Source organism: Sinocyclocheilus anshuiensis, unplaced genomic scaffold (genome assembly GCF_001515605.1).
Source record: "Sinocyclocheilus anshuiensis isolate Anshui unplaced genomic scaffold, SAMN03320099.WGS_v1.1 scaffold1010, whole genome shotgun sequence".
Taxonomy (NCBI): domain Eukaryota; kingdom Metazoa; phylum Chordata; class Actinopteri; order Cypriniformes; family Cyprinidae; genus Sinocyclocheilus; species Sinocyclocheilus anshuiensis.
Window position 1 is genome coordinate 1,132,439 of NW_015537936.1, and position 8,824 is coordinate 1,141,262.

At 35.9% G+C, this 8,824-nt stretch overlaps 1 protein-coding gene across 1 annotated transcript in view; it reads right to left on the bottom strand.

Annotated features, from left to right (window-relative positions):
• The window catches only part of LOC107659171 (transcription initiation factor TFIID subunit 4-like), a 93,295-nt gene that overhangs the window by 33,855 nt on the left and 50,616 nt on the right, over positions 1 to 8,824 (bottom strand). The gene's annotated exons all lie outside the window — the stretch shown is intronic.

Genomic DNA, 8,824 nt, shown 5'->3' on the forward strand with positions numbered 1-8,824 from the left:
ACAGGGGGCGATCATGAGCACCGCTTTAAACCATAAAATGACACGTGACTTCCTGCTGTCTCATGAACCTACAGATACACAAAAAAGTCCATAAAAGACCTCACGGCTACATCAAAACCAAGTCAATCAACTTGCCATCCGTTTTATTAATACCCCAGGCAGCTATTTCTAGAAAAGAGAAATAAACAAAATCTCCAAAACTAATTACTAAGCTTGCATTTCTATAATCAAACAACAATAAAACTGACAAAGATTGTGTCATAAATTGTCCTTCTTGAGCTTAAATCACACTAAAGAAACGTAGTTTAGTCCAGTTAATGTGCATTCTGGAGTCGTAGAGATCATGTGATACTTGAAGTTGATTGGCTCTTTTAATCTAAAGACAGGGCTTTCTGTCCTACAACTGATATTGAACAACATTGATAATAATCAGAAATGTTTCTTGAGCAGCAAATCAGGATATTAGAATGACTTCTGAAGATTATGTGACACTGAAGACTGGAGTAATGATGCTGAAAATTCAGCTTTGATCACAGAAATAAATTACATTTTAACATATATTTACATAGGTTATTTTAAATTGTAATAATATTTTACAATATTACTGTTTTTTCAGTATTTTTAATCAAATAAATACAACCTTCGTGAGCAGAAGAGAATTCATTCAAAACGTTTCAAAAATCTAACCAAACTATTGAATGGCAGCATAATTCTACATCTATACTGAATTGACCATTTGTAAGCATGAAATAAATGGATAACCATTTGCCAAATGTGATGTGAATATTCTATCCCACAGTGCACTGCAGTCAACTTCAAAAATACAACCTGTGAAAAATTAACCAGAAGCAACATTAGCCATCACATTCTTAACTCATTATTTGATCTGAGTAAGATCTGAAAAATACTAGACATTTTTACACAAACTTGCATTAAAAAATTACCATTTATACTTATATGATAACTTATAACTTATATGACACCACTATCTGAATTAAACATCCATCGCAACAAGGTTTTGTGACAAAATATAGCATTTAAATGTTGCATAATATGCTCAATTACACATAAAAATAGCAGGCACATACAGTAAGTAAATATTCTTTAATGTCAAAGTAAAACATTCATGATTCACAGTGGAGATTCTGCCATAATACAGATTCAGCTTCCCGATAAAGGTGTTTTTATACGATAATTAATCCCCTGAAAAAAAATATCATTCATTTTGAGGACATTTTTAGAGTGAATTTAGAGTGAATTAACGTTATATATTGCCTGAAAGTCTTTTTATCTGGTCATCTTACACAATACTGCTTCTCAAGTATGTTTAGAATATTTTAAACACAAGAACACAAGAAAAAATACAGTTTTTCTTTTTTGCATTTTGTCAGTCAGCTGCACCAGGGAATTAGACTATTATTTCATTCCAAAGCAAGCAACTGTCTCATCTGCGGCATGATGTCAGAGGAAGTGACATCATCTCCTGCAAATCACCAAAATCAAATCAACAAATCCGTCAGTGTCTTCTACCTCAAAATCCTTTCAAATGTAGTTAGAGACATTTAGGTGTGAATGTAAATGTGTGTGTGTGTGTCGGCTCACACTCTGTGATGTGATTTTTCACTTTGTGAAGTGTAAGAGGGCTCAGTGACGCCTCAGGTAATGTCACGGTTTCCTGCGGGGCAGCCTCGCTCACAGACCCTTTCTGAGGACGTGTTTGAGCCCGAGGCCAGCGCACACACACACACAGACATACACAGCCACATATGGCCTCACACACACACACACGACCATCACAGTCTGTCTGCAGTGAGGGAGTGAACCGCCCTGTGCCCGCTGGTGTTAGAGAGAGACTGTGTGTGTGTTGCTAAACTGAATGAGGGCAATCAATGCAATCTTTCATGCAGTCAGTTCTGTGTGTGTGTGTGTGTGTGTGTGTGTGTGTGTAAGATCAGAGAGAACTGTGATGTTGCCCTCAAAATGGCGTGTTATAAAGATTGCTTTGGTTTTCAACAGCCAGTGCAAATAGTGTCTGTAGGCAGTGAGTCTGTGGTGTCAGAGGAAAGGAAAGCACACCGCACTCGTCTGTGGTAGCGTTATGAAGACATGTTCATCTTCACCTGCAGCAACACCCTGAAAAACTATACCTTCGGGCATCACTTTAGAATTTCTTCTGAAACCATTAAACAGACACTTGAGATAATCAGGGTCTTCTTTTCTCCATTCAATCTTATTGTTGTCTAGAAGATGCATTTGGAGGGACAGCTGAACCATAAATGAAACATAAATGTCATTTCAAACCCATAGTTTAACTTTCTTTCCTCCACAGAAAATGAGATGTTTAACAGAATGTTCATGTGACTCTTTTCTATACGATGACAGTGGAAGCTGATCAGAGGCTCATGAGCACCTTAAAAGTTAATAGGGTGCCATAATATGTAATTTTCAAACTAATTTTCAAAAATTCCTCTATCATATCATATAATAATCAAAATAAATAGTACTACTAATAATTAATAATTATTAATGAATGTATTATTATTCTTATAGTTTTTTAATAAAAATTATAACAATAGTTATTATTGTAATAATATTATTGTACTGTCAATAATTATAATATAAGTGAATAATATTTATTATTACTAAATGTTATTTTTATTTCTTTATGAAACAAATCAATCAGTAAATATTACTACAGTTAAAACAAATAATACAAATATAAAACAAATAATTTAGTTTTAAATAATATCAATAATAATCATAATTAATGCTGGGCAATGATTAATCGCATCCAAAATAAAAGATTTGTGTACATAATATATGTGTGTGTACTGTGTATATTTATTATGTACAGTGGGTACGGAAAGTATTCAGACCCCCTTAAATTTTTCACTCTTTGTTATATTGCAGCCATTTGCTAAAATCATTTAAGTTAATTTTTTTTCCTCATTAATGTACACACAGCACCCCTTATTGACAGAAAAACACAATATATATATATATACTGTATATATATATATAATATAAATTCGATGAATATAAATATATACATGTAAATACATCACATAATACATGTATATCACCATCCAGCAATCACAAGTTTGGTTTGGAACAATTGGATGCTCATTTTTAGGACTGAAGTGTCCCTGTAAACGCTCTACATCCTCACAGTCCTCTGCAGGTCTGATATCACCGCACATATCAGCAAATCCAGCAGACGCAGACCGCTGACCCCTGAGATAATCCTATTCCAGCCCACGATGCCCCACTCAAGCACCGGAGCCGGCATGTCTGCGCAGCAGTTGGCACCAGACTCGGCGCCCGCTTCACGCCTGCAGCAACTGCCGGAGTCTCAGATTTATGGCGTTCTGATAAATGTGGGTCCCAGTGTGCCATCTGTGGTGCCAGCTCTCAGAGCGGCCGCCATTACAGACGAATCACCCACGTGCACCAGAGAGAACGAGGGGGAAGGAAATTATAGCTCAACTATGTGTAGAGTTAGTTAAGCGCCGTGCTCATTACAGGGGACAAATTTAGAGAAATATTCATATGAATTATTTTGGCTAACTGCTAATATATTCTCAGTGCTGCTTCAAAAATAAATGTTTAATAGTTGGCTGATTGTAGAAATGGTAATTGCTCTCAGCGTTAAGTAAAACTTACAGAAGTTTTGCATGTCGTAATTACGCTCATCACATAAGAATAATGAAGCGGAGACGCTGACACACAGAATTCACTGCTCTCGGTGCAAGAGCAAAAAAGAGATGCTTTCTTATAACCTCAAGTTACTTATTTCGTCTTGCGTAACCTTTCAACAAAGAACAACAGCATCAGAAACGATACGATAACCTTTAGCAGCCATTTACACACAAATCACACCATCCTGTGGATGATCAATATCTTTACGTTTGGTTCTTTCAGACCTGAGAAGAGCAGCTGTTACTCTTGTACTCTGTGATTATTTACAAAGGTCAACACGAGGGCAACATTAATGCCATCACATGTAAAAGAATACAGCAAACTGAAAATATGTACAATTCAATGTTTCACAGAGGGTGTCTGAATATTGATCGGAACGTATAACCAAATATCTATCTGAATATGTATCTGAATATCTATCTGCATATCTACCTATCTGTCTGAATATATAAATGAATATCTATCTGATTGTTTATATATATACGTTATATATATGTTAATATTTATCTATCTATCTATCTATCTGTCTGTCTATCTAGTTATCTATCTTTGAATATGTACTGTAACTGAATATCTGTCTATCTGAATGTCTATCCATCCATCCATCCATCCATCCATCCTCTATCTATCTATCTATCTATCTATCTCTGAATATGTACTGTAACTGAATATCTATCAATCTGAATGTCATTCCATCCATCATCCATCCATCTATCTATCTATCTATCTATCTGTCTATCTATCTGTCTGTCTGTCTGTCTGTCTGTCTGTCTATCAATCTATCTATCTATCTCTGAATATGTACTGTAACTGAATATCTATCTATCTGAATGTCTATCCATCCATCCATCCATCCTCTATCTATCTATCTATCTATCTATCTCTGAATATGTACTGTAACTGAATATCTATCAATATCTATCTATCTATCTATCTATCTATCTATCAGACTTACTAGCCTTCCATCCCGAATCAAAGCCGCACAGATCCACATCTCCAGTTCATGTGTGTTTCACCTCACAAAGCGCATGCGGGTGAAGATCTGAGCTCTGTTCGTCATGATGGCCAACCCTGCCGTCCCTATCAGAAGCTTCTGTTCTCCTTCCTCCCCCCCACAGGCCACAGGCCCACGGCGCTGCACACACTCCTGCAGACAGATGTCTGTGTCAGAGCAGAACGGGAGGATCGAGCTGGTTTGAGGAGGGGGTATCTTTCACTGGGCAACACTGAGGTTCAGTAACACCGGAGTCTGGAACATAAAGGACCAGCAGGGGCAAAATCTGCCCTCTCGCCCTCCTGCCCCAGGACACTGAGCAGTGCTCTGCTATTCTTTGGAGTGCCAAATTCTTCATAAATAAATAAATAAATCCACAAATATAGTAACAAATCCACAAATAATAACATCTTAAAGGGGTCATATGATGTTGCTAAAAAGAACATTATTTTGTGTATTTGGTGTAATGAAATGTGTTTATGCGGTTTAAGGTTAAAAAAAAACATTATTTTCCACATACTGTACATTATTGTTTCTCCTCTATGCCCCACCTTTCTGAAACGCATAGATTTTTACAAAGCTCATCGGTCTGAAAAAGCGAGGTTTGCTCTGATTGGCCAGCTATCCAGTGCGTTGTGATTGGCTGACTTCCTCAAGCATGTGACAGAAATGTTACGCCCCTTGCCATATTGTGATGCCTTGTCCAGGCCGGAGCGATGAGACAAAAAACATTAAAACCCATTATAAACTAGGCATTTGTTGCATCCAGTGGGGATGGATTATAATGACTTATACTGTGGCGGCGTTATGCAAATCTTCCCACATAGTGAGGTAGATATGTGGGGGCGTGTTAGAACGAGCCGTTTTAGGTAGGCGTGGCTGACTCTGAACTTTTATAAAGAATATCTCTTTGGATTTGAGACTTTAGTCTTTGCAACTTTACAGATCTTCTTTATGCACCAAGAGCTTGTAACACTTCAAAGAGAAGGGAAAAATTTAAATCGCATCATATGACCCCTTTAAATTAATAATAAAAATAAAATAAACAATAATTAAAACTAATGTTTAACTGAAAAAAAATACATTTTTAACAAACAAAAAAAACTTTGAAAAAAAATCCACAAATATTGTAACAATTCCACAAATTGACCTCTTAAATGAATAAAATAAAATAAAAATTCTAATAATTAAAAAATAATGTTTCATTTAAAAACGAAAAAAATTACATGAAAAAAATAAAATTGCAACCAAAAAAAATTTAATTAACACTTCTGTAATGAGCGGTATTTCTTAAGGAGACAAACCACTCAATGGGAAATTGTAAGACGGTATATCTATCTACCTGAATATCTATCTAGAACTAGAGGAAAATATCCAGAAGTAGAGACAAAGACATTTTGATGAATGATTATGAAGACAAACATATTTTTCATTAGAATAGCATGCTAAGAATTGTTGATCCTAAGAAAAATGAACTAAGAATGACCATTTCGATTTTATGCTCTCTTTAAGTATCAGCATTTCACGTGAGATATTTACCATATCAGATAATTGCAGCTTTTAAAAATGAAACAAAAATGTTGTATTTCAAAAGTCAGACAATGAACTGAAATTAAATGTAATACTAAATGAAATGGAATTTTTGATAATTTTTTTTTTTTTTTTGCCAAATTCAGCTGCATTTATATGCTGTTCCATTTCTTAAATGCAAAAATTATAAGCAATTTTTGAGCAGTTAATGAGCAGATCTGGTTAGAGCCAGCATGTCCATTATTAGTTCACAGTAATGTGTAAATCATTGATCTATGTGTGAACTGACCTCAGGGTCAAACAGGGCTCGACATGCTGACCTTGAGCAGAAAGACACTGAAGATCAAAACACATTCATACAGTATAAGCACAGGGTTTTTTAAGCAGCCGGATTAAGTTTGCTCTTTGTGGAGAGATTCCAGAGACCTGCAGTTCAAGCCAAACCCCAATTACACAAACGCCCCGGGCGTCCCCAGGGGTCCAGCTCATTATGAGGTCACTTCCTGCTCTTAAAGCACCATTCATATTCAACAGAACCGCAGACTTGCATGCACCGTTTGACCTTGGCTAGTATCCATCTTTAATTACTGCTGGCGTTACTAACTTAACAGCAGTGAAAACAATGAGAGCGGTTCGTGTTATTATATGGAGGGGAATTTCAGAATAACGCATTCAAGCAACATCGTTTGGCTCCTGCGAGAGGAGATCATTAAAAACCAGCTTATCTAAGTAGAAAATTTCCATTTTTGTGTCACCCGTGCTTGGGCAAGCAGTCTTTCCCCCTCTCAAGCTCTTTTTCTTTCCTCCGTAAGTAGCGCGACGTCACCTTCGATTGATCAGCTGTAATTTGCATCGGTGGCAGATGAAGAGTCGTATGCGCGATGATTTATTCATTTTCGAATCAAACAGCAAAAGGATCTTCAGAGAAGGAGAGACTGCGGGCGTTGAAGAAGAGCCCTCTCGTTCTCTGGATCTCTCGTTTTCCCCCTCGGAGCCCCGGGGCCGATGGTGTGCAAGTCCTTCTAATTAACAAGGTGAATCATGCCGCCGCTCTCTAATTAGCCAACACGACAATCTAATGGAAACATGCGGACGGGGTTGGCACACTCTCTCAAAACTCCCTCTCTCTCGACCATCTTTCTTGCTCTCGCTCTGCTCTTCTTTCCCGCAAACGCTCGAGGGAGAGGGGAAATGAGAGGCAGAGGCCGCATGCACCGTCTTGTTTCTCGAGCCGAGAGTGTAAAGGGTCAAAGGTCACAGCGCGTCAGCACTGGAAGCACCAAAGACACCTGCCACCACACAATGTTCACTAACCAGCTTGAGGCTGTACACTTAAACAGCAGAAAAATTAAAATAAAATCTGTTGGATAAAAAAATAAAAAAAATAAAAATTACCAACAGAATTGCGCTGGTATACAAAAGATTTTGTAATAATAATTTTAGAAAAGCAACATAACTTTATACATATTACTCATGAAACATGAGCAGAAGGAATTTCTGGGAAATTTATTTGTAAAATTATGAAATTGTCTTGTCAATGTTGAGTAAAAATCTAAATCAGGTTTTTATCAACAGAATTTCACTGGCGTCAAAAATGGACTTTGCAATTAATTTATTTCATGTATTATATTATATTACATTATTATATTATATTGATTTCCATATTTTTTCTCAAATTTGCAAATATAGTTTAATTTATTTTTACTATTATTTTAGAAAAGCAAAATCACTTTATACTTATTAAGCTGCATGCATGAAACAGCAGAGGGAATTTCTGTGTAAATTGCGTGTAAAATCATTCTTACTACATGTAAATTGTTACATCAATGTGACGGGCAGACATATTATCAGTCTGAATCAAACATAAACCATTCTAACATAAAGTGGTGCATAAATATGATTTACGATTTACACTGAAATTCCTTTACTTGTGTTTCATGAATGATGTTAGCTGCTGCATAAACATGGTTAGAAACAAAAGATGACCAGAAGCATCACAGTCTAGCTCTGATGTAAAGAAATGATATAACAAATGGTTTTTAATGTGCAGTTAAAAAAAATAGATGAAGTTTATCAAATTACAAATAATTTTTAAAGAAACTAATAGTTTTATTCAGCAAGGACGCACAAGTTGATAAAAAATGACAGTGAAGACATTTATAATGTTACAAAAGATTTCTATTTCAAATAAATGCTGTTCTTCTGAACTTTCTATTCATCTGCGAATCTTGAAAAATAAAACGTATCACAGTTTCCACAAAAATATGAAGCACCACGACTGATTTCAACATTGATACTAATCAGAAATGTTTCTTGAGCAGCAAATCAGCATATTAGAATGATTTCTGAAGATCATGTGACACTGAAGACTGGAGTAATGATGCTGAAAATACAGCTTTGATCATAGCAATAAATTACAGTTTAACCGATATTCACATAGAAAACAGATATTTTAAATAGTAATAATATTTCACTGTTTTTACTGTATTTTTGATCAAATAAATGCAGACTTGGTGAGCAGAAGAGACTTCTTTCAAACACATTGCCAACCCCAAACTTTTGAACGATTCATACACTCTAAAAGATGCTGGGTTGTTTCAA